The 25838-nt window shown below is 39.0% G+C and overlaps 1 long non-coding RNA gene across 1 annotated transcript; it reads right to left on the minus strand.

Moving 5' to 3' along the window:
- Positions 1-1409: 1409 nt before the first annotated feature.
- LOC118245711 (uncharacterized) lies at positions 1410-22121 on the minus strand. Its single transcript, XR_004777947.2, has 6 exons — positions 21999-22121; positions 17509-17567; positions 16030-16109; positions 10241-10353; positions 2752-2790; positions 1410-2196 (listed from the first exon to the last, which is right to left on the minus strand). It is a non-coding gene; the product is annotated as an uncharacterized LOC118245711 (long non-coding RNA).
- Positions 22122-25838: the final 3717 nt, after the last annotated feature.

Genomic DNA, 25838 nt, shown 5'->3' on the forward strand with positions numbered 1-25838 from the left:
GAGGGGTCAAGGGTACCTGGATCTTCATCTAGAAGTACCTATGCAGAAATCAAAATTTGGACAAAGGAGGATACTTATTTTAGTAGTCAAGGATATAATGTAATGTAGTAGGATTTACAGTCAGATAAAGTTTGACTAGATTTAGCATTTATAGGTAATTTTCAATTACTCAAGCAATCAACCACAGGAACTAAGCGTAAAATGTTGTGGTAGTTTTACATTATTAAGTACAAGTATGCTTTATTATTATGTGTATGTATATTTTGTATTATGCTGGAGGTCAGATGAAATGAATTTATGGGACCCTTTGGGCCTTGCAAGTTATGAAGCTATGCATCTAGAACTAAATTTTGTGCTTTAATTGTAATAACTCCTCATAGCAAGTCTATATGTCCTTATCCATGTACCTGGGAAGATACCATCATATGGACATCTGTGACCAATTGTCTTTTAAAAAGAAAATAAACCACGCTTTTACAGTCATTTGCTTCAGTCAGTGAAAAAGTCTCTTTCTGTGTACCTTTCTTCAGACTTATTCAGAAGCTTGACAAGACAGTTGCATCATTTACAGTCAAGGGACAAATTCCTATGAAGTTAATGAAGTTGTTTTGTTTATTCCCCTGTGCTATCTAGTATATTTTGAATTTCAGTAATATGTTGTCAAAGCAGGGACCCCACACGACTCTCACAGGAGGAGACCTTCTGCCTTGAAAACCCTTTCAGATCTTCTTCCCAGCACAGCCTCTCGTTCCCTTTCCTGGTCCCATTCTTCTTTAGATTTTTAGAATCTTTAGATTTTTAGAATCTCTTTAGAATTTTTAGATCCCAATATCTTCTGATCCTAAAAAGACATTATACTTCTGGTTTAAATATCTTATGGAATATATTTTAATACCCGATCCTATAATCCTATAGGATCTGTTATTTTGAAGTTAGGTTCAACAAAGACATGAGAAATAGACCTAGGAGGTTGATAGGTGGCTGATTTGTTGTTAACAATTTATTATTTTTTTTAATCTTAATCAGTGATTCCTATCATGCCACTGTTAATTGCCTTGTTTCTCTTTCCTTCCCCTCCCGCTCCTTCCCCTCCCCTTCAAAAAAAACCTACAAATAACACTAAAATAGAAATTACTTTTCAGTTTGTTTGTAGTTAGATTGATTTTTCTTTTAATTATATTCAATAAATCTGCTCAGAGAGAAAAACATGTATTGTAATTAAAAGAAAAATAAACACATTTTATTGTTAATATAAAGATGGTCTCACTACTTGCTCCTAAATAGGGAAAGTTTTCAGACACAGTACCAGGCAATAGTCGACATATTTTAAATATCAAAGTGCTGCAAACACAGTGGTATTCCATAATCATAAAGATAAGGTGAGAGGTTCTATGGTATGCAGTACAAAAAATAAAAAGAAGTTAACTGCATAACATCCTAACACTGATCAAACAAAAAAAATCTAAAGAAAAAGAATGTTTGCAGATGTGAAAATGACTACCTATAAAATAAAGATGCAGAACAAACAAATAAACTTCCAACTGAAGAAACAGAAAAGGAGGAAAGTTCTGGATATATAAGAAATGTGCTAATATTGTTATTGTTGAAGATCTGATGTTAGGAAAACATATGTTGTTAGTGCCAGCAACAGGAAAATGAGGTTGTTTGGATTCCAGTCCTACTCTCAGTAAGTGCCACTAATGACACATAAAAAATCATACGTGGTATTGTTAAAAATTAAAGAAGCATAGGAAAAAGGTGGTAAGTCAAGAAAATTTAAATGTTCCCTATTTGCAGGTTTATCTTGCTCATTTTAATGAGTCATTCTATGTTCTATAATCCATTTATGATCAATGTTAAAAAATGTTACTGGTGTTTTAATTAAATTTGTATGCTAAAAAAAAATAAAAATTGAAAAAAAAATCTGTGCAGAAAGGACATTTTATTTTTAATGAAAAACACTGTTGTTGTCTTGTGGAAAGTACTGCTATCCTCTCTCACTGTTTGTATTATTATCACATGGTAATTAAATATTGAGGTATGAAAAATGAGTATGCTGCTTATGCATAGGAAATTCATTTAGCAAGGTGTTCTTGATGTCCTGAAACATTTATATAAGGGCTTCTAAGGCTTCATCTCCTTGTTGGTTTGTTTGTTTGTTTGTTGGTTTTAATTCAGTTTGGTTTTTGAAGTAATCTGTAAAAGAAAAAAAAAAAATCAAATAACCCCCTACCTGTCTTGGTTACAATTTGCATACAGCTACACAGCAGTTTTTAATCTGGGTCACTCAAACTGATACATCATATAGAATAGATAATATAAGGTAAATAACATTAATAAAACATGATTATTGCCAAGCTGAATATTAAAACAATTTCTTTATCCATACTCTTGTTTCTGCCCCCAGACAGCAATCTGTCAATTGAGCTTAATAAAGTAATTAGGAACTGTAGATGGAAAGTAAAAGAAAGAGTATGTTAACTATGGAAACATACAATTCCCTCAAATCTTATTATCAGTATTCTTGTAAAGGATTCCACCGTTTTAATTTGCAAGCTTTTAAAGGTGCACCTCGATTTTCTGTTTGAAAATCTATAAAACATTGTAACAGTCCGTGAAAAAAAAAAAAAAAAAAAGAGATTCATTACTATGGAATGACACTCTGAAATTGCTTTACAGGAAGAAAGTATGAATTCTTTTAACAAGATTACTTTGGTCAATTGAATTTGTTTAATAAAGTTATGTAGTTACCTGACTCCAGAGATTCTAGAACATTTTTTTCTTCATACTCTGCAAAGACAAATTGAGTTTGTGTAAGCAATAATTTAAATTTAGGATATTTCATTAAGCACAAATTCAGGGGAAAAAAAAAAAAAAAAAGGAACATTTTATCTAAATTAATCAGATGTAATTGCTAAGACATTGGGTGGTGTAAGAATGTAGAAACGAGGCTTTCTAGATTATCAGCTGCAACAACCATCTGACTGAATTCAATATTTCTGTTTAAAAAGCCCATCAAAATTTTATGATCTTGTTGGTCAGACATACTTTCAATATCCAAATTAAATGTATTCCTGACAAGCTATTTAGAATCATAGAATCAAATAATGGTTTGGGTTGGAAGGGACCTTAAAGATCATCTAGTTCCAAACCCCCTACCATGGGAAGAGACACCTTCTGCTAGACCAGGTTCCTCAAAGCCCCGTCCAACCTGGTCTTGAACACCTCCAGGGACAGGGCATCCACAGTTTCTCTGGGCAACCTGTTCCAGGGCATCACCACCCTCAGAGTACAGAATTTCTTCCTCGTATCTAATCTAAATCTCTCTGTTAGTTTAAAACAATTACTTCTTGTCGTATCAGTACAATCCATGATAAAGAGTCCCTCCCCATCTTCTTGGAAGCCTCCTTTAAGTACTGGAAGGCCACTATAAGGTCTCTCCAGAGCTGCTTCTTCTCCAGACTGAACAACCCCAACTTTCTCAGCCTGTCTTCATAGGAGAGATGTTTCACTCCTTTGGTCATTTTTTTGCTTGTTTGTTTGTTTTTCTGGTAGGTGGTGAAGAAATTAGGGAAGACCTGCCTATGGAAAAGAATCTTGGCTGAAGAAATCTCAATTTAGATATTTTCAGATTAATGTGAATTATAAAAATAAGAATGCAATAAACATTTGCAATTCCATAAAGGTCAACTTTAAGAGACAGTTAAAACCAGACTGAAGCTCTCAAGGTCTGTATATAAGATTTATTACTTTCTTATCCAGAGGTGACAAATATGAATCCTACACTGAAGTTTAAATTATACCAAATATGGCTTCAGAGCCAAAACAATGAACAAGCATTTCAGATGGTCAGTAGGAAGGACAAAGGAATGGTTAAAAGGGTATGTCTGCAAATAAAGGGTTGATAGGCAGATCTTACATAATATTTGTGCATGTTTGCTTATTTTCCAGATCATAGAGAACATGAAAAGTAGTTTTAATAAACTGCTTTAATACAGTTAGGATGTGCTACAAATGGAAATCTATCAATGAAAACTAAATGAGTATTTGCCTTAATTCTTATTAAAAAAAAAAAAAAAAAACAATGAGGTGAAATACAAGAGAAACAGACAAACACACTAAAGAATATCTTCTGACGGTCAAATAACTGGGGAGGAGGGCGGTATTGGGAAAGTTATGAGGCAGCATGTTATTATACATTTTTAATTAAGCATTTATTTCCTAAATATAATTCTATTGATATTTACTCCATTTTTTTATTATTATTATTATAAATCTTTACAAAGTCTTTCAACTTATGTATATTTACCACTACTTTAAACAGCAATAACATAAGAACTATGTTGGCTTGTAACAGATGTCTAGGGAAGACTATAAGAGCAGAATAAGTGTAGGCATTAGAATGTGTTGAATTTCATGAGTTTTATGGCAGCGCATTTCTCCAGCCTCCCTAGGTCTGGATGACAGCCCTGCCCTTGTTCAAATAATGGAAGTGACTTTCAAAAGAAAACAGTGTAACTAGCTGAACAGAGTGCATTCACAAGCTTTCTCAGATAGTCCTAGTTAACAAAGTCATCAATTACCTATTCAATAAAAAGTGTGAGTATAGACATTTACCTTGTAGAAATTATAATCAACTTCCACTTCCTTCCTCCCTTCCTCCCTCTCATATAGACAAATAGTATACAAATCATAATTTAAAATATATTATTTTTGTGAGATTTAAACACCCCTGTCTGTGCTGGTGTTTTCACACTTTACCTTAGCTAGAGATCTTCTCCATTATGATTGATTTCTTAATCACTTGGTAAACTTTCTTAAAAGTATAAAAATTTGTCATATTTTTCTATACCATTTTTGGTAGCATACTCTCAGTTGTGTATCAATTTTACCATTCTGGGAATAGATTTTCTTTATTTTTCAATTTGATAAGTATGCAACCAGAATTTGCAAAAGAGTTATATTTTCATGAGACTATATGTGAGTTAAGCATTCTACGGGGTTAAAAGTTAAGAGACACTACATGGCATTTAATATATGAAAAGTCCTCTTTTCAGACTTTTTTTTTTTTTCTGTTGTGACAAACTGAGTCTTCACAGTACCGATGGAAAGTTTACAAGTAGGAAGTTGAAATCAGGTTGAAGTTTATGAGCCAACCATGTGCCTTGCTGCAAAGGCTGATGGTAAACTGGGCTACATAAAGTAAAGTATTGCAGGCAGGTCAAGGGAGGTGATCCTTCCTCTCTAATCAGCACTGGTGAGGCCACACCTCCATCCAGTTATGGACTACCTAGTACAAAACAGTACATGGACATACTGGAGATAGTCCAGCAAATAGATACAAAGATGATGAAGGAACTGGAGCATATCTCATGCACACCACGTGGCACCTTGTGGTTTTATCTGCGTGACCACGGGGAAGATATGAGGAAATGGGATGGTGTACCTACTTCAACCCTAGCTGCTCGGGTACGTGAACTGAAGGGAAATACAGCAGCAAGAAGAGGGGCTCCTAAGACAAAAGCTGCTCCAGTTTCTGTTGGGCAGTTCCCCAGGGGCAGTAGAAGAGTTGATGTTATTCTTAACCCTGATGAAGGGACCTCTGCTTCTCATTTACAAGAATTAAGTGACAGACACTCCAACCAGGACTAGAGGGGCCTTGCCTCTGGCCAGGTAGAAGAGAGGGATAACCGGATTTATTGGACTGTGTGGATCTGGCACATTGGAACCACAAGAATACAAAGCTCTAGTGGACACTGGCACACAGTGTACCTTAATGCCATCAGGCTACCAAGGGACAGAACTCATCTGTATCTCTGGAGTGACAGGGGGATCCCAACAGCTAGCTGTATTGGAAGCTGAAGTGAGTCTAACTGGGAATGTTAGATGGCAAAAGCATCCCACTGTGACTGGCCCAGAGGTTCCATGCATCCTTGGCATAGACTACCTCAAGAGAGGGTACTTCAACAACATTGACGACATCCTCGTGTGGGGCAACACAGCAGAAGTTTTTGAGAAAGGGAAGAAAGTAATTCAAATTCTCCTGAAAGCTGCTTTTGCCATTAAACAGAGTAAGGTCAAGGGACCTGCACAAGAAATCCAGTTCTTGGGGGTAAAATGGCAGGATGGACGCCGCCATATTCCGATGGATGTGATCAACAAAATAACGGTTATGTCTTTGCCAACTAGCAAAAAAAGAAACACAAGCTTTCCTAGGCCCTGTGGGATTCTGGAGAATGCATGTTCCAGGCTATAGTCAACTTGTGAGTCCTCTATATCGAGTGACTCGAAAGAGAAACTATTTTGAGTGGGGCCCCGAGCAACAACAGGCCTTTGAACAAATCAAACAAGAAATAGCTCGTGCAGTAGCCCTTGGGCCTGTCCATACCGGACCAGCTGTGCAAAACGTACTTTACACTGCAGCTGGGGAGCATGGCCTCACCTGCAACCTCTGGCAGAAAACCGCAGAAGAAACTCGAGGTCGACCTCTGGGTTTCTGGAGCCGGGGCTATCGGGGATCAGAAGCCAATTACACCCCAACTGAAAAAGAGATACCAACAGCATATGAGGGTGTTCGAGCTGCTTCAGAAGTTGTGGGTACAGAAGCACAGCTCCTCTTGACACCACGGCTACCTGTGTTACATTGGATGTTCAAAGGGAAAATTCCCACTACACACCATGTGGCTGATGCTATATGGAGTAAGTGGATAGCATTAATTACACAGTGGGCTCGAATGGGAAAACCTAATTGCCCAGGAATCCTGGAAGAGATCATGGACTGGCCGGAAGGCAGAGATTTCGAAGTGCCGACAGAAGTGGTAACCCGTGCTGAAGAGGCAGCACCATATAATGAGTTGCCAGAAGACAGAAAGCAGTACGTGTTGTTCACTGACGGACCCTGCCATGTGGTAGGGAGCCATCGGAAATGGAAAGCTGCTGTGTGGAGTCCCACACAATGAGTTGTGGAGGCCATGGAAGGGGAAGGCGAGTTGAGTCAGTATGCAGAAGTAAAAGCCATACAACTAGCCCTAGAGATTGCCGAAAGAGAAAAATGGCCAGTACTGTATCACTACACTGACTCATGGATGGTGGCAAATGATCTGTGGGGGTGGCTGCAGCAATGGAAATAGAGCAACTGGCAGCGCAGAGGTAAACCTATCTGGGCTGCTACCCTGTGGCAAGATATTGCTGCCCGGGTAGAAAATCTGGATGTAAAAGTACATCGTGTAAATGCCCTCATGCCCAAGAGTCGCGCTACTGAAGAACATCAGCACAATGAAGAGGTGGATCAAGCTTCAAAACCTGAAGTGGCTCAGGTGGACCTGGACTGGGGACATAAGGGTGAGCTGTCTGTAGCTCGACGGGCCCATGAAACATCAGGACATCTGGGGAGGGATGCCACATACAGATGGGCTCGTGATCAAGGGGTGGACCTGACCATTGAGGCCATCACACAGGTTACCCATGAGTGTGAGACCTGTGCTGCAATCAAGAGAGCCATGAAGGTAAAATCTCCCTGGAACAGGGGGCGGTGGCTAGGGTTTCAATATGTTGAGGCCTGGCAAATTGACTATATCGGACCACTCCCACAAACTCGCCGAGGCAAACTGTACATACTCACCATGGTAGAAGCAACTACTGGGTGTCTGGAAACATACCCCGTGAACTATGCCATGGCCTGAAACACTATCTTGGGCCTAGAAAGGCAAGTGCTGTGGCATCATGGTACACCAGAGAGAATTGAGTCTGACAATGGGAGTCATTTCCGAAACAATTTTGTCACCTCCTGGGCCAAGAGGCATGGTATTGAGTGGGTGTATCACATCCCTTATCACCCACAAGCCTCTGGGAAGGTTGAGAGGTACAATGGACTGTTAAAAGACTATGTTACGAGCATTGGGTGCTGGGACATGAAAACAACGAGGCATAAATCTACCAGAAGCCACTTGGCTAGTTAACAACAGGGGGTCTGACAGCCGTGCTGGTCCTGCTGAAACAAAACCCCTACACACGGTGAAAGGAGCTAAAGTCCCCACAGTGCATGTAGGAAAGTGGATGGGGAAGGTGGTGTGGGTTGCTCCTGCCTCAGGAAAGGGCAAACCCACTCGTGGGATTGTCTTCGCCCAAGGACCAGGGTATACCTGTTGGGTCATGCAGAAGAATGGGGATATCAAGTGCGTGCCTCAAGGAGATTTAACCTTGAGAGAAAACTAATCTGTAATCTAAGTTATAGGAAGATGCTGCAGGATCAACGACAGGTCAACTTTGCAAGGAACTGGGCAAGTGCAACAAGGACTTGAGCTAAGCTGGTGCTGGCATCCAGACATCCAACTCCACCTGCCCTGAGTGACCACTTTGGCAGATAAAGACTAAATCATCAACAGTTCTTATGAACATTTTCCGAGAAAGACCTATAGAATGAAAAGATATACCTACCTATCAATCTGTTAAAGAACAAGGAACAATGGTGATGAGAATACTTATATGCTAAAGTATGGGGGACCTGAGAGTGACACAAATGTTATGGAATAAGGGGTGGAGGTTGTACTGGGTCTGGCTGGGATGTTAACTTTCCCTGCAGCAGCCCTTGCAGTGCTGTGCTCTGCACTTGTAGCTAGAACAGCAGTGGTATCACACCAGCGTTGTCTGCTGCTGAGCAGTGCTGGCACAGCATCAGGACTCTCTCTAACCCTCCTAGGGGGTGAGCAAAAAAATGAGAAAGAAACATCACCAGGGCAGCTGACCTAAACCAACCAAAGGGATATTCCATACCATATGATGTCACACTCAGCAATAAAAGGTGGAAAAAGGAGGAAGAGGGGAGGGGTGGGCTCTCATTGTGAAAACGTCTGTCCTCCTCCCGAACACCGCCTACGTGCGTTGAGGCCCTGCTTCAAGGACGTGGTCAAGCATCGCTCATTTTTGGGAAGTAGAGAGTAATTTCTTTCCTCTGCACTTCCATATAGCCTTTACTTGTTTTGTTTTGTTTTTTCCCTTTCCCCCTCTCTTTTCCCCTTTCCCTTTTTTCCCTTTAGTTAAATTGTTTGATTAATAATAATCTTTCCCTAATAATTATTTTTTTTTCTTTTAATTAAATCATCCTTATCTCAACCCGTGAGTTGTTCTTTCCTTTACTTCTTCCCCTCCTCATCTAAGGAGGGGGAGTGAGAGGGTGGTTGTGGTGTTCAGCTGCCTAACATGGTAAAACCACCACACTCATCAAAGTATGAAGGGAAAGTGCAAAGCAGACAGAGCCAGGCTGTGCTCAGTGTTGCCCAGTGGCAGGACAAGAGGCAATGGGACTCTTGAATCACAGGAGATTCCCTCTGAATGTCAAGAAGCACTTCTGTACAGTGCGGGTGACTGAGCACTGGCACAGGTTTCCAGAGATTGTGGAGTCTCCTTCATTGGAGATCTTCAAAAACCTCCTGGACATGGTACTGGGAAACCTGTTCTAGGTGGTCCTTCTTGAGCAGTGGGGGCCAGACTAGATAAGCTCCAGAAGTTCCCTCCAATCTCAGCCATTCCATGATTCTGTGAGTCAAGAAAAGTTTTGCTCTTTAGAGCATAGGGGGATACAGAAGGCAATAATCACTCATATAAATTTAAGCAGTGTGGGAAAGACACTTCCATGTATATCTAACAAATATTATTCTCATTCAAATAACTTTCATAGAGATACAATTAAGTGGTGTAATAGTAAATGTAATAGTAAATTTCTTTTTTTTTTTTTCTTACATTGCATTTTCTTTTATACGATAGTTGCATTTTCTCCATATGTAAAGATGAGTTTGGAAATTTTAAAAGCAAAAACACTGAATCAATTTCTGAACAGCTGGCAAAATAATTTATTCACCTTACCTTTACAGTTAAAAATAAAATAAACAACAGCTAACTTAACTTCTACTGTATTGATTTGCAGGCCTTTGTATTCAGTTTAATATTTATCCGAGTTATTTCTTCTCTTGAGTGACATTTATGAAATTAACCATCTTCTTTTTTTTTTTTTTTTTTTTTCTAAAAACTCTATGTGTTTAAAAATTTACATGTGGTCACAGTTCCCCTTAATAATAAAGTTGAGGCTAGCGTGAACCTTTCAGCTCAAATAGCATTGCTACTATAAACAATTTAATTAGGTGTTTTGCTTTTTCCCCATTTTCAATTCACCTCTAAGTCAAAAATTATGTAACAAAATTTGTGTAACTGCATATGTTTAATGTCAAATTTATGCAACTCTTACCTTTTCTTTCTTGAGCATAAATACAAATCTAGTCTCCATTGATGATGCCACCATTTATGTAGTCAGTTCTTGATGCAAGACCTCCTCTTCATGTGTTCCTTTTTTTCAAAATTCTTTGAAGATTAGTGAGAACCAAAGATATGATACATTATTAGGTTTTTTCATTACTGTTTTTCCCTCAAAAGGAAAAGTAAGTGGCCTCATTCTCAGTCTCCATTCTTACTTTGTTTCTGGGAACAATAACACATTGCCAAATAAACAGAGAATAAGAATCAAAACTATTACTTACCAGGTTAAGAGACCTGATAAATCCACTTGACAAGAATATTGTGAAAGAAAGGCATGTTTTGTTCAACATAAAGGGAGGGGAAAAAAAAAAAAAAAAAAAAAGATGTGCTAATTGGCATGTTAACTGACAATACACGTTATCTTTGAGGCTCAGAATAGAAATTGCGATAGAGCTCTTGAAAAATCTCTAGGTAATGCTGGAAGAATTATATTGGAGCATATATTGCTGGATTCCGTTTTAAGCATTCTCAGCAAGAAAGATGTGGATCATTTCAAAGAGCACACCACTGAGAATTATAAGAAGGCTTGGTAAAATGAACTTTAATAAAAGAAGGAAGAATTGGGAAGATAAGTATGCAGGAATAAAAAAGGGAGAATAAGTGATAAAAGACTTCTTAGTTCTAAAGTATGCAACTATTATAAATACTTCATATATCAAGCAGATCAAAATGAAAATAAATTATTCTCGCAGCCCACTGCAGATAGGAGATAAAGTAAATCGCCTCTCTTGCCGAGGCAATCGGCTCTGGGGCAGACGCGTTCTGCAGCGGAGCGGGGGATCGAGACAGGCAAGGGTTTTTTTCGGCATCGAGGCCACTCAAAGCAGCCGAGGGAGCCGCCACGATCCGGCAGCCCTCGAGGGAGGCTGACGAGGCGCAGGCGGAGCCAGCAGCGCCCCCTCCCCAGCCGTTCAAAAGCAGCCCCTAGGGATCGCGAGCGACCAGGAGCGCGGCGACCAGGGCGGGCAAACAGGGCATGGCACGTCAGAAGGGAGTGGCGCGGCAGTTCGCGCAGGCAGGGTGAGCAGGGAGTGCCCCTCACCGCTCTCTTGCAGAGGTCTTTCCCTTTGGTACTGGTACTGGTAGCCTGCTTGCGAGAAACCTGGCCATGGTATCGACCAGCCAGAAAACCATGGCCTCCGCATCTCTTGCGGCCTCTCCAGCCACGGTCACCGATGTGGCTACTCAGACTGAGGGCTCGGGGAAACACACCACCGTCCAGGTCTTGGGCTGCATGGTGTGCCCGAGTCTTCTGTCCGTATCCAACAGCAGCAGCGAAGGGTATGCCTGTGGGAGTTGTGCCCAGGTTGAAGAGCTGCTCAAACAGGTAGCGGAGCTTCGGGAGGAGGTGAGCAGGCTCAGGAGCATCAGGGAGTCAGAGAGGGAAATTGACTGGTGGAGGTGTACTCTACCCATTCTGAGACAGACTCAGGAGCCTGCCGCAGCACAGGTGCCTCCTGCTATGCAGGAGATAAAAGTCCCCTCATCCCACCAGGCAGTAAGAGGGGACCTAGGCCACAGGGGGGAATGGAGGCAGGTTCCTGTTTGGGGTGTTAGGCGAGCCCCGTCCCTGCCCACCTCACCTTCCCATCTACCCTTATGTAACAGGTACGAGGCTCTAGAACACCATAGTCAGAACAATGAAGTAGACGAAAGCCCATCCCAGTTGGAGAGGGTGCCTAAGGCAAGGCAACCTACCCCACGCATTGCTACATCGTCTCTCAAGAAGGACAGAAGGGTTATTGTCATGGGGGACTCCCTTTTGAAAGGGACAGAGGGCCCAATATGCTGACCGGACCCAACCCACAGGGAAGTCTGTTGTCTCCCCGAGGCTCGGGTGAGAGACTTCGCTAAGAAAGTCAAGCGCCTAGTACAGCCCACCGACTACTACCCACTACTGGTCTTTCAGGCTGGTAATGATGAGGTAGCAACAAGAAGTCTGAGAGCAATCAAAAGGGACTTTAGGGCTTTGGGGCAACTACTTAAAGGATCAGGGGCTCAGGTTGTGTTTGCCTCTGTCCTTCTGATAGGGGGGATCGCTGCTGACAAGCGGGCTCACCACATTAACGTGTGACTTCAAGACTGGTGCAACCGACAGAACTTCGGGTTTTTCGATCATGGGAAGGTCTACGTGACGCCAGGCCTGCTGGCACCAGATGGGATGCGCCTCTCTCAGAGAGGTGTAAGGATTTGGGCTCAGGAGTTGGCAGGGCTGATAGATAGGGCTTTAAACAAGAGTTGAAGGGGGAAGGGGATAAAACCAGGCACGCTGGTGATGAGCTAAGGGATGGTGCGCTAGAATCAGAGGGACTGTGTGCCAGTGAGGTCCTTCGGTCGGCTCCACAAGGTGCTGTGTGTAGGGAAGCGCATTTGAAGTGCTTCTACACAAACACATGCAGTATGAGGAATAAGTCTTTGCCCAGTCCCGCAGCTACGACATCATCAGCATAAGCGAACCTGTTGGGATGAGTCCTGTGGCTGGTGTGATGCAATAGATGGTTACAAGCTCTTCAGGAGGGACAGGCAGGGTAGGCGAGGTGGTGGGGTGGCAGTGTATGTGAAGCATGGGCTGGACTGCGTGGAACTTCAAGTTGGGGATGGCAAAGTTGAGAGCCTCTGGGTAAGGATTAAGGGACGAACAAATAAAGGGGATGTTGTTGTGGGAGTCTATTACAGACCACCCGGCCAGGACGACAACACCAATGAATTATTCTTTGCAGAACTAAGCGATGCCTCAAGATCAACTCCCCTTGTTCTTATGGGAGATTTCAACTTCCCAGACGTCAGCTGGGATCACCACATGGCTGACACGAGCAAGTCCAGGAGGTTCATAAAGCACCTAGACGATAACTTCTTGGTGCAGGTGCTAAGGGAGCCAACTAGGAAAGGTGCCCTCCTTGATCTGTTGCTGGAGAACAGAGAGGGTGTTGTGGGAGACGTGGCAATTGGCGGCCGTCTCGGTCATAGTGACCATGAAGTGGTTGAGTTTAGAATTTGTGGTGACAGAAGGAAAACTGTAACCAAAACTTCAGCCCTGGATATGGGGAAAGCAGACTTCAGGCTGCACAGGGAACTAGTCAGCAAGGTCCCCTGGGAAGCTACTTTTGAAGGCATAGGCGTCCATCAGTGCTGGTCAATCTTTAAGCACTGACTCCTAAAAGCACAAGATCAGGCGATTTCAAAATATCGGAAGGCAGGCAGGCAGGGCAGAAGGCCGGCCTGGCTGACCAGGGATCTTCTACTGGAGCTTAGGCAGAAAAAGAAGGTGTACGGCTACTGGAAGAAGGGTCAGGCGACAAGGAAGGAATACAGGGATGCTGTTCGTGTATGTAGGGAGAAAATTCGTGTGGCCAAAGCCCAACTAGAGTTGAAGCTGGCCATGTCTGTGATAGACAATAAAAAAGGTTTTTTTTAGATATGTTAACAGAAAAAGGTGAACCAAAGAAAACATAGGTCCGCTGCTTGACGGGGAAGGTTTCCTCACAGACAATGACATAGGCAAAGCAGAGATGTTTAATGCCTTCTTCACCTCTGTCTTCAACACTGATGATGGGCTTCGGGACCCTGGGTGCCCTGAGAGGGAGGACCATGACGGTGGGAATGACAAACTCCCTACCGACCCTGAACGTGTGCGGGATTTGCTGCTCCACCCGGATCCATACAAGTCCATGGGTCCAGATAGGATCCATCCCAGGGTGCTTAAAAGAGCTGGCTGATGTCATCGCGGGACCTCTCTCAATTATTTTTCAACAATCTTGGGAATCTGGAGAGGTCCCAGTAGACTGGAAGCTGGCAAATGTTGTGCCAATTTTCAAGAAGGGTAAGAAGGAAGACCCTAGCAATTACAGGCCTGTCAGTCTCACGTCATTGCCTGGTAAAATTATGGAGAAGATGATCCTTGAAGTTATTGAAGATGATCCTTGAAGTTATTGTCCTGGGGGACAATGCAGTCATTGGTCTCAGCCAACATGGGTTCATGAGGGGTAGGTCCTGCTTAACAAATTTGATTTCCTTTTATGATAAGATCACCCATCTAGTTGACCAAGGGAAACCAGCTGATGTGATCTTTTTGGACTTCAGCAAGGCTTTTGACACGGTTTCCCATAGGATCCTACTGGACAAAATGTCCAGCATACAACTTAACAAAACCATCATCCGATGGGTGAGCAATTGGCTGACAGGCAGGGCTCAAAGGGTTGTGGTTAATGGGGCCACATCTGGCTGGTGGATGGTCACTAGTGGGGTCCCTCAAGGCTCCATTTTAGGGCCAGTCCTCTTCAATGTTTTAATAAATGATTTGGATGTAGGACTAGAAGGTGTTCTGAGCAAATTTGCTGACGACACTAAACTTGGAGGAGTTGTGGACTCGGATGAGGGTGGAAAGGCCTTGCAGAGAGATCTGGATGGATTGGAGAGCTGGGCGATCACCAACCACATGAAGTTTAACAAGAGCAAGTGCTGGGTCCTGCACCTGGGACAGGGCAACCCTGGCTATACGTACAGACTGGGCAACGAGACTCTGGGGAGCAGCCCTACAGAGAGGGATCTGCGGGTTGTGGTTGACAGCAAGTTGAATATGAGCCAGCGGTGTGCCCTGGCAGCCAGGAAGGCCAACTGTATCCTGGGATGCATCAAGCACGGCATCGCTAGTCGGTCGAAGGAGGTGATTGTCCCACTCTACTGTGCGCTGGTCCGGCCTCACCTTGAGTACTGTGTGCAGTTCCAGGCACCACAGTACAAAAAGGACATTAAACTGTTGGAGAGTGTCCAGAGGAGGGCGACAAAGATGGTGAAGGGCCTAGAGGGGAAGACGTATGAGGAGCTGCTGAGGGCACTGGGCCTGTTCAGCCTGGAGAAGAGGAGGCTGAGGGGGGGACCTCATCACAGCCTACAACTTCCTCGTGAGAGGGAGTGGAGAGGCAGGTGACCTATTCACTGTAAACACCAGTGATAGGACCTGCGGGAATGGTGTGAAGCTGAGGCAGGGGAAGTTTAGGCTGGACATCAGGAAGAGGTTCTTCACCAAGAGGGTGGTCGCACACTGGAACAGGCTCCCCAGGGACGTAGTCACCGCACCAAGTCTGTCTGAATTTAAGAAGCGATTGCACTGTGCACTTAGTCACATGGTCTAAACTTTGGGCAGACCTGTGCGGTGCCAGGAGTTGGACTTGATGATCCTTATGGGTCCCTTCCAACTCAGGATATTCTATGATTCTGTGATTCTAATATGCTAAATATACAGGAAGAAATGCAATCTAGTTGTAGGAGCTGTTGATTACAGAGGATTCATGAAAAGGTCACAGAATCACTGTCATCATAAGGGCTGTTCTGGTTGCTTGTTTTGATTTGGTTTTAAAAAGAGGGTGGACAATTGCCTATCAATGATCAAGATGTAGTTATTGCTGATCATACTTTCTATTAAGGAGAGGATCTGAAGATCTCTTCCAATCCCTTCCAGCCTGTTTTCTATGGCTTCATGGATCGCCTTAATGAAAACAGACAAACAGCTAACATTGGTTTTCAGCCATATTTCTGTCTTTATTGACCCAAATCCACAATATCAAGTGCCACTGCTTTTTATTGAAATAAAATATTCATACTGTTTCTGTTAGCTTTCCTCCCAAAATCTAACTCAACCTTCCAGATGGCAATTCCTATTTTATCCTGAAGTTAGAAAACATGTTTTTCTTTGTTTATCAATGGCTCTGTAAGTATACTTACCACTGTACTTACTTTGATGTCTTTCTGGTGTTGTTTATTAATCCATAAGGTTTATAGCCTTTCTATAGATTTTTTTTTTCCTAGAGATAAAACATGTATGTTTAGTACTAGACATAGATCTTTGACAACTAGGTTACATTAGCTTATAACTGTCATGCAAGATTTTAACTAAGATGAAAAGATTAAAGTGATTATAAGCATTATACTTCATAACACTTTTAAAATGTTTTAAACTCAAATAATTTTCTTTTAGATTTCAAATAATCAATTCTTTAAGCTCAAGGAATCAGAGAAGCTATGGTGACACCCATTCAGTCTGAAAAGGCTGACTGCCAGATTTATTGTGTTCACAGAAGATACAGAAGAAACAAAGATGGTCCAGCTAAGGTGTCTGGAAAAGGAGAGGGTCACTATTTTTCCACTCTGTTGTTCCAGGAATTTCCAGGAATAAAGTTTTCCTGGTGAATCCAACCAAGATGAATCTGACCATGTTCAGACCTGGTCTCCTTTGCATGGTACTATAAGGACAAAGAACACCCAGTATCCCATTTCATTTACCATTTAAAGATGCTCTGCAAGCACATACAGAAACAGTCTTGATGGTAACTTCAAAACCTGACTTTAGGAATTAAATGGAAGATGACAACATTTTGCATTTTTATGAGCTTTGCTAGGAATTGGAGCAGGGAAAAAGGTTCAGAAATGAACTAGCTTGCTTCTTTAAGGAAAAATGAGTATAACGTGTTCATTTGTATTGTCCCGGAAGTTAATTATATTTTCATGATAGATATTAAAGCTGTAGCATTATTAATGGTTGTTTGTTTGTTTGTTTTACCTTATTTTTTGAAAAACATGCACAGGTATGTATCTCTAGTATCTCTAGTATCTCTACCTGTTTATTTCAGAGATTAGGCCTGTAAACAATGAAATGCACTTGGGCAGAGTTGACCCAGAAGTAAAATTAACAAAGCTAGACTGAAACAATCTTAAAAACGGACAACTGAATATCCCTCAGGACTGCATCACAATATCCATTATAGATAAATAAGAAATATTACAGTTTATATAGGTGTCACCAGTATATAAATTAGAAAAATATTCCTTTTACCAATGTATGAGTTTTCCTTTATGTCTGATTATGACTACTATGGCAGTTATCACTGTCATTAACAAATGCTTTGTGTATGTGTTTGGAGAGAGTCCCTGTTCCAGAAAATTAAAACAGATTTTAAAAAAATGATTTTTTTTCACCCTTCTCACAGTACTAACTGTACTTCTCCAAGGTTTAAAGAGGTAACTGAAATCATCTTTTTTTTTTTTCCCTCCTTTTTTTTTTCTCTCTCTCTCTCAAAATATATGTTTATATATGTATATATATTTTGTTTATTATTTTTTTTAAAGATTTGCTGTGATGAGTTTATTCTGAGACTGAACAAGATTTTGAATGTATGAAGCTTTCCTGTGGATCATTTCACTTACCCCTGGGCAGAAAACCTTCTGCAGAGTTAAAAGCCAACTCTGTTAAACAGCATCAGAAGCTTTGGAGAGGAAGAAAAACACATTTTAAGGTGTACAGATCATGTAAATAAATCAGACCATAAAAAGATAGGAAACAGTGTAGGCATGGTGTGTACAGGCAAGGAGTTTAGGAGCAGAAAGTCTCATGGATGATGCTGTGTGTTGAGATCCAAAAGTCCTGTGTACTGTTTCTAACAGTGACCATCACTAGAAGAACCAGACAAAATTTCAAAGTCCTTGACTATGCAAATGTAGAGTAATCCAACATTTAGATCAGATACAGGTCTCTATTTTTCATGGGCAGCCTTAATCTACAAACCAGGAGCTTTAATAGCTTTTGCAGAATAATGGTTAGTTTTAAGAGGAAAAGTTAGCTTTGCTTTCTGTAGAAACACCCTGCCTTTGAATCTTCTTAAATATTGGTTGGGAGCTGAAATACATTAATATAAATAAAGCTGTATGTCTATTTTCATTTTAAGTTGAATACCTTTAGTTAAATTGAACATATTCCAGTGTTGTAAACAGAAGATCCTGGATAGATTTTTCACTATTACACTTACTTTAATATAATTCCTGGTAATTATCTCATTTGTAAGGTAAATAATCATGGACTTTTCAATCTCTTATTTATATGCAAGACGTTTGTTTTTCCAGACTTTGCATTTTCGCTAAGCAACTTTCTTCTCAGAAAGTGTGTTATATTGTGTTATATGTATAAAGTATTCTGAATGAAGCATCTCGTTGTTTTTTTTTTTTTTTTTTTTTTTTTTTACAAAACATTCATACATTAGATTTAATCTTATTTCTGAAATAAACTTATATTTGTAGGACCACATCTATTTATAGGACTGCCTATATTATGGACCATAAGTGCATAATGAAGGGAGATCTTCAGTGACTTCTTCATAATAATATTACATCATTTCCTGAATTAATAAGGCAATTTTTAATTTTTGCAAGGAATATTAGTAATTCTATTTTCTATTTATTGCTCTGTATTTTACATCACTATACATACTTTGCTCAAAACCTACTTTCTTTGAGGTCCTATTTCTCTTGATTTTCTGATCTTGATTTGTGATAGTAAATGTATGGTATTTAGCACAATTTACTAATGTTGGCTGGTACTCATAGAGCTACTATAACACAGAGCTTAGATTTGCTTTTTCCAACATGGATTTTAATGTTTGCAAATTAAAATCATTTTCAAATGGTTTCCAAGTAGCATTATTGTTGTACTCATTGTATTTTTTGATGTTGTACTTTAAAATGAAGAAACTGTAATGCAAATAAAATTTATATCATTATATCAACTATAGATTGATTATTGCCACAAATTATGATTAAATTCAACCACATTCTTGTGAATTTTAAATTAAATGGGTTTTCTCTCATAACTCCAGGGAACACTGTCTGTATGAAGTTGAACATGTTCCTATTACTTTCCTGTTACTTTTCACATCAACCTAATGTAGTTTCTGCTTACCCAGGACAAAGATTTTATATACATCAGGATGGATATCTACATTTTCCTCACTATTTTTAAAGACTGACAACACATAACACCCCAGCTGCACTTTTTCTCTTTCCTCCCACAGGCAAAGGTTAAAAACATGAAAACAGGAGTAGGAAAGGTGGTGGTGTATGAAAGTACTTGAAAGGTATGAAAAACAAAAATTGACTTAGGAAGTTTGAGTGATTTGAGTGAGAAGAAGATCCAGATTAGATTCCTGAGAGGGAAGGGGTGCTTTAGTCTTCTATGTTATTCTTTGTAGGCTAAAATTTAAAAAGTACAGTGAGACAGCACTGTGCAAGGAGTGGCAGTAAGATTGGTTAGCAATGTAAGAAGCAGGGCAAGACAAAACTGCTGGGGTAAGGCTGAGGTAAGCTAAGGTGATGAGAAGGTGAGAGCAAGTCAGAACAATAGGCCATCTTAGCAAGTATTGGGCCTTACTACTCAGTAAAATGTTAAAAATTCCAATAGTAAATGGAGGTTTCTGCAGGATGGGGAAAACAGCTGGTCATCCTCATCATTGCATTCCCGGTAGAAAAGATTGTAAATTTTTAAACAGAAAAACACGCACACACACACACACACGCACAAAAAAAAAAAAAAACTTTCGCAATTTCTGATGTTTACTGCAAGTTTTGTGACACTGAATTTGCTAGAGAGGCATTGAGAGAGTAGCATGGCAAATGTGGAAAACACTGTCACTGATGGTCTGATGTTATCAGGTTAGGGAGAAATAGCTGGCTCTTCAACAATCTAGATAATTTTTGTCTTAATTTTTTGAACAATCCAAGATGCTTGCCTGGAGATTAACTTTACTTAAAGACTCAAATCACAGGGAAGTATAGACAGTATAAAATCAAGGAACAGAAATAATCAAAAAGACTTCAGAATAGAAATGATCCAAAATAAATACACCTCAAATGTACATGGTGAGATTCTGAAATACTTTTTTTTTTTATTATTATTCCAATGTCTGTTTCACAATGTTGACAATATAGTGCTAGAACAATATGCACTATTTATATTATAATTTAAAATTTAAAATTATAAAATTTAAAATTTGATTCCTAATGTTTATTTCCTGTCTGTCTCACTCTGGTGTTACCAAAATATTAAGAGAAGGGTTTGTAAATTGTGTATGCATTGATGTACAAGATAATGAAAAAAGGCAAGGTACTTCACTGTTTTTCTTACAAGCTTTATCTGGATTTAAGAAGCTTTATCAGTATAGTGATAGCACAGAGCTATCACTTTCCCATGGAGTCTGAGATAATTATGGGAGAAGAGTTGTTTAGCCGATACAGTTTAAATCAATTTCTGAGTGCTAATTTCCAAAAATACTGTTAAATTATCTTCTCTCTTTCATTTGTGTGTGTTTCTGAATGTGGTTGCTTTTAAGAGCTTCTTTTTTCTTTTTCTTTCTTTTCCTTTTCCTTTTTTTTCTCTCTCTCCACATTCCTAGTCACAACCTAAATGTAAAACACTGTATCAGTTTTTATTCGGGTTCAGTTTCTGGTTTTGTCATACTTCATAATCAGATTAAGATAAAAGTAGACTTAAGATCAGCTATGTAGTTACGGAGAAAGCTGTAAAGTCCTATGTTACTTGGCTGCATTCAATCAGATACCTCTACCAGCACACTCTTAACTCAAGTAAATATTAACCCATTTGTACATTTGACTAAATTAAAACTGGCTAAGAAACCCCAAAACTGATGCTGAATAGACATGACTATTGACTGACTTTTAAATTGTACTAATGAAAATTAGATAGTCCTTTCCATCTTTTCACCCTAGCACAATGCATAAAAAAAAAATCTGCAAAATGAATACCAAAATCCTACTATCCTTCTCAAGGACAGTGCTGTTACTTTTTTGCTTTCTTTTCTTCCTTCATGGATATTAAAGAAAAAATGTACTAAAATTGACATGCTGGAAAATAATCTAGCATCTTATATAAATCAGGTTGACTCTTTACCTGTTTGGATAAAACTGGTATAATCTAATATCCAATCCATCCTCCTTCAGATCACTCTTGATCTCTGTCTAACTGTACAGGATAGAATTCTCCAGAGTTTACAAGGAAGGTTAAGATTTGGAGCAAGATGGTTTAGACATGATGTCCAAAAACCTGTACTACTTGTAATATTTCCAAAGTATCATTCAACCTTTATTTGAGGTGAATAATGGAACAGTGATTAACATTTATTGCTGAGTCATGTTGTAATTTCTTAAAACACTGTCGTTCATTTCAGTGAAGCTTTGTCAGTTTAAAAATGGGATCTGATTCCTTGTGTTTATGGTTAATACAGGTGAATTTATCTTTCCTGTTAAAAGGAACTAAGCAAGTTTACTCCTTGGAGTTTGGTGCTCGTGATGAAATACAAAAAATACCCTATGTTTCATGAGGGCATGAAAGAGAAAGGCAATACACTAAAGGGAAATTCAGAGCAGAACAGAAATGTAGTAGCACAAGTTTTACTGCAAATTGTGGGAAAAGCTCTCAAACAGTCATACAAACCACACCAAAAATAATCAACTTTTGTCAAATACGTGCAAATATAGCAAGTTAAGCATGTCAAAGTCAGCTAGGATCCAGTTCACTCTGGACTGGAGATTTAATTAGATTTTCCTAATTTTTGAAAGCTATTCCCAAAACAATTTGACAGTTTCAGTGTTTGCAACAAGTAATTAGGAATAACACAGCGCTGTCCAAATTCCATCTCTTCCATCCTTCTTCAGTAGGGACTATGAGTAAGCATAAAGCAGTATGATTAAGAATGTGTTTGTTTTATTGTTCAGTGGGAGCTGAATTGATTAAGCTCCTTAACATGTTTTTATTCCTATGCATATTTTAAACCTAATTCTGTTAAGGAATACCAGCATTAAAACAAAATAAAATCAAGCTCTTCTTCAAAGTGCAGAAAATACTTACTTACCTACTATATAGTTATGTTCTCATTTGATAAGTATTGTTTAAGCCAAGAGAAATTGCAGGCTGCAGAAATCTTTCTGTGTGGCACAGAAGAGAGAGACTGCAAGTCAGTTTTCAAGTCCTTATCTGCAAAGGGAAAGAGATGATTGCCTTAAACTGTGTTATCAGTATGAGACCTACTTTAATGCTCATAAGGCTCAAAAGGACTTATGAAGTGGTAAAAGGTTGTGCTAGGTGGGCTTCATCTTGTTGACAAGCAGCTGGCTCTTCAATAGAGGAACCTGTGCTGGGGTAGCTCATGTTCCAGGGCAGTGAAATGCTGCCTCTCACAGGTGCAGCCTCAAAAATCACTTTCTTTCCTATGGCGGTTTAGATTCAAAAGATGTGATTAACACCAGCATGCAAAACTCACAAATAAATGAAGTCAGCAGCAGGTCAGAACTTCTCATTGGTCTCTGCTTTCCCATCCACATACAGCCATACCGAAAAGATTCCCCTTTCCTGACTCCTGAATGCTGTTATTGTTAGTCCACCTAAAGACATTCTTCAGTAATTAATCAGACTTTGCAGAATAGAATGGACTGTTTTGATTTTGCTTGAAATATCTCATTCTTTTATTCTCCACCATATAGTACTATAGTACAATAAAACATTAAACAGAAAACTCACCAACTTTTTTGTTCATAATGATTTCAACACTTCTTTTCTGTCCTAAAATCCCATAAAATTAGGTTACACTTAGAATTTCCTTGTACATTCTGAAAAACAAAAGTCTTTATATATAGCAGCAAACTGCCTTGAAACTGTGCCAATTTTTCTCTTTTATGCAGTCTTTACTATAGCTGTATTTGGGGGAACTTTTGCAGAGTTTCTGCAGTATATTTATATTATTGCACATATGAAATATTAACAGGATTGGAGACCTATTTAATGCCTGAATAGTTTTGTGCTAACTCTCTATTCTCAAACAATAATTTCAAAGTGTTTCATAAGTACCACATTTCAAAGTCCAGGAATGCAGAAGCAAGATGAAAATTGTGTATTTTATAAAAGCCATCTTTCATAACATGTAGTTTCTTATTTATTCTTTACTATATTTTCCCCGTGAAAGACTTCCTTTCCTTTTAGCCTAAGAACTAGATGCAACTGCTATGAGATCAGCAAATATAATGCCCCAGGTACCATATATTACGAACACAGTTCGTAATATGATGATACAGGAAGATGATACAGGACTTGGAGCTGTGAATGCCTGATTTGTACCATATTCTCAGAAAGGCTAGCTAAAATATTTGCTCTTTTGCAAAGCTTTCTTAAGCTTGAAAAATATAGATTAACTATTATTTTTTTTCATGAAATCCAGAGATAAAAGCCAGACTAATTCTATGAAGAAGGGGATATAGAAAGTTAGAAACAGGAATGAGAGAAAGGGAAAATCATCTTACGCTTGTGAACCTTTTTTTTTTTTTTTTTTTTTTTTTTTTTATGTATTCTAACCTATTTCACATGCAATGTGAACAACACTCATACAGACCTTATCTGCATATCTTATTGCAGGTAGAAAATTTAAAGACGTGGGCAACAACTTTATCTTATTTTCACTTCCTTCCTCTGATGTGGGAGAGTGGGCAGATTTGACAACCAGTGGTGTCTCCACACACTTAAAAGGTCTTAAGAGTGAATTTACCACTCTTAGAAGAACAGAAGCAACTGATCTTTGAAGCGGAATTACCTGCTTGCTACTCTTCAGAAGGTTATGAAAACTAGGTACTGCTTGTCCAAGTCTATTAAAACAGGGAGTGAATGCAAGCAGTATATTTCTAAAGTCAATTGGGAAGTATCTGGGAAGTGGATACAAAATATGATAATACATCAGCTGTCATCCATGAAAATATAAATTTGACTCTTCCCACCAAAAAAAAAAAAAAGGTTCATATACATATTATCCTCCTAGTTTCCTACTTAGCCTCTCTAGTTTCCTGTTTATATCCCGTGTCATTTCAAAGCATTTATATATATATATTCTCAAGGATTTATATTATGGACAGGCACTGTTAGAAGGGCATCAAAGATATTTCCTTTACATACGCACAAGTGTCTTTTGACAGCATTGCCTAGATATGAGCTGGGCACATAGAAAAACCTCCAAATTGATTTACTCATACCCAAGACCAGAGGTGGACTATGGAAGATATTGACAAGTCATTTTAGATGATGCATTGAGAATTAAGAAATGCTTAAGAAGAGAAACTTCTTAATTTTCATAAATAGATAAAGAAACCAAACTCTGCTTGTGACCTAACTACAAACAAAACTATTTCTATTGTGGAAATATATTTGGCAGTTCTGTTTTAGTCCCTGTCTGGATCAAAATTCTAGTGTTATAGTTCATCCGTATTCTGGAATTGACTTTGTTGGAATGTTGGATTCATACTTTTGTTGTAGTTATTGTTCTGTGTTATGCCTTCATGTATATTTATTTCATTTTGTTTACTCTTCCCAATTAGAAAACAATAAATGGAAAATTCCTTGTGTAGATCTGAACTCCTTTTTCTTGTAAGAAAAAAAAATAATAATTTATAGATTTTTTTACTAAAGGCATTTTAAGTCTGCAAACTAGCAGTATTCAGATTTTCAACTCCCTCTTCATACATTTTTCCCTAAGGCATCTATATCTGCTTCTCTTAGTACCCCGAAATAGACCTTTATTCTGCTTCCCTACAGACATATGCATCACCAATTCTCTTGGCTCCCTTTTTAACAAGTTTGGGATATTTCAGAAAGACATGGAATCTATTTTTGGATTACATACAGGGAGAAAAAGGAAATTAAAAATAATGAAGAATGATATAGGAGTATGAATCATTTATGACAGTCAATATGAAGCTTTTTCTTCACTATTAACTGTATTTGTCTTAAAAATATATTTAGTGTTTCTGAATACCAGCTTATAAACCATCATTTTTTCTTCTTAACATATGGTAACATTTGTACTTGAACATGTTTTATTCCAGTTGCATTCAGAATATCTGACACTGTTATTATTTTATAAAGGACTAAACTTTATGATGATGAGACAGAATAGGTATGTTCTGATGTATTCAGCATCCCTTCTAGGCCTTCATCAATAGCTATGTATAACTAATCAAAAATCTTTTGAAGTGAAAAAAATAACATTAACTTCCATGTCTTGACTGAATTTCTGTTAATGTGCAAAATATTGAAGCCTTAATATGCTTGCACATATTTGATCACTAATTCATGAATCAGCTTGTAGAGATTCTCATTTTTCCTAGCATCACTTTGTATTTATGAAGAACTTATGCACTGATCTTCACAGACAGAGCTAACATCTTCCTCCATTTATTTTTAAACAGTAAGACCATGTAGAAGATGCATATTTTTGGTCTCTTTCAAACCTCTTGAACTATCATCATTCCCAAGGTCATTCATAGGAAAATGACCGTATTTAAAGCATGCATAAAAAACATAATCCAAGAGCTGGTTTTAGTCATTGTTTTCGCCTTGAAGATACTCTCCTTCCAGACATTTTCATATAAATACAGATGTAGATATAAACATAGATGTGGATACATATGCACGTGCAAAGAGAGAGAAAAAAAATATGGAATTCAAAGATCATAGAAAATTAATCTAAGTAATATGGATCATATATTTCAAATAGGAAAATACAAATTATGTTTTGTAGTTATGTATGTAGTTATGTTATGTAGTGATTACCATCACTACAGAGAGTGTTCTGTAGAACAGCCATTGCTGTCCACGCACTCTACCTGTCACAACAAGTAAATTTTATTGTACATATTTAATTCTAACTTTTTTA

This window comes from Cygnus atratus, chromosome 1, assembly GCF_013377495.2.
Source record: "Cygnus atratus isolate AKBS03 ecotype Queensland, Australia chromosome 1, CAtr_DNAZoo_HiC_assembly, whole genome shotgun sequence".
Taxonomy (NCBI): domain Eukaryota; kingdom Metazoa; phylum Chordata; class Aves; order Anseriformes; family Anatidae; genus Cygnus; species Cygnus atratus.